The sequence below is a fragment of the Schistosoma mansoni genome, chromosome 1 (genome assembly GCF_000237925.1).
Source record: "Schistosoma mansoni strain Puerto Rico chromosome 1, complete genome".
NCBI lineage: Eukaryota > Metazoa > Platyhelminthes > Trematoda > Strigeidida > Schistosomatidae > Schistosoma > Schistosoma mansoni.
The window spans coordinates 11514043-11515383 of NC_031495.1; the positions used below are offsets into that span (position 1 = coordinate 11514043).

Sequence of the window (1341 nt, forward strand, 5' to 3'; positions counted from 1 at the left end):
TTCACAAGTATTATAAGCAAAGATAGATAGTGGCTAGCAGTGGAATCCAGGACGTTATCCACTATCCATCTTTGCTTATAATCTTAGCTCATTTTTAAAAAAAAATAAAATACAGTAGTCAGAACTTGTTCACCTGTATATATTTCGTTTATAATATGATAATTACATATTCGATTTATATTATGTTTTGTGTTTTACCTTCAAAATGTTTCATTTAAAAAAAAAAGTCAAATGTGAAGAAACTACACAAGGAAACATTGAAAATTCTTTTGGTATTATTTGTTTGAATCTTCCCACTGACTTTTAGGACTGAAATTGATCAGTCTCTTATTGGTGTATATGCATGCTGTGCGTATTGCCTCGATATAGTCTTAATTCACAGCATTATAATCAAAGATGGATAGTAGCTAGCACAAGCAAGTGGCTATCAGGACTCAGTAGCTAAGTGGATAACGCGATGGCGTTTGAAGCGAAAGGTACTGGGTTCGAATCCCAGAGTGAACATCAACTGTGAGACACAGGTATATCTAGCTGACGAGTCCTGAATATATTGTAGTGAAGGATAACACAGATGAGGACAATCAATTATGTATTATAGCACAAAGTACAAAGTTGTTTGATAAAATAGAAAAGCCATACTCTGATATACCATTTACAAAATGTTCATTAATTGTCTCACGCTTCATTGTTCCTGGATTTCCACATCAACTGTTTTCTGTTTCTGTTCTTCCCTTTCTCGATTTTCTTAATCTTCTCCTGCCAGATATTATATTCTTCACTCACGATATATACTCCTTATGTCACTATAAGTAGCCCAAACCACAATATGACTGTATAATTCATGTGTTCATTCATGTATAGAAAGAACTATTCAATTTTATATTGTAAAAATCATTAAATACATATCTCTAAGTGATAATTGTAACTATAAACAAAAAGCCATTACAGAATCGTATAGAACTAACAGAGTCTAAAACACTTTGTTTCTTATCATTATCAAACTTATTAGCCTCATAGCAGATTAGATCAAAGATCTATTATTATTTCATTAATTATAATATTATTATTCAATCACGATCGATACTTTCACTTGTATTATAATAGGATCTTATAGGAACTCCCTTTAACTGAACAATCTCCTGTGATTCTTTATTGAAAATGTATACAAATTTTGTATACATTGTTTACTTATTATTAAGAAAATATTGATAAATTAGTTTATAAAGTTGAATTTTAATGGTAGCTGTTCAATTCTCTAAATGATCTGATGATACAAGTATTCTGTCCAAGATATTTTTGAATATTCTACAATCTGGTGAATATAATCCTCAGAGTAGAAGA

At 30.4% G+C, this 1341-nt stretch overlaps 1 non-coding gene across 1 annotated transcript; it reads left to right on the forward strand.

The window, feature by feature from the left end:
* Positions 1-434: 434 nt before the first annotated feature.
* Smp_tRNA_00170_Gln_TTG.1.1 lies at positions 435-501 on the forward strand. Its single transcript has one exon. It is a non-coding gene (tRNA).
* Positions 502-1341: the final 840 nt, after the last annotated feature.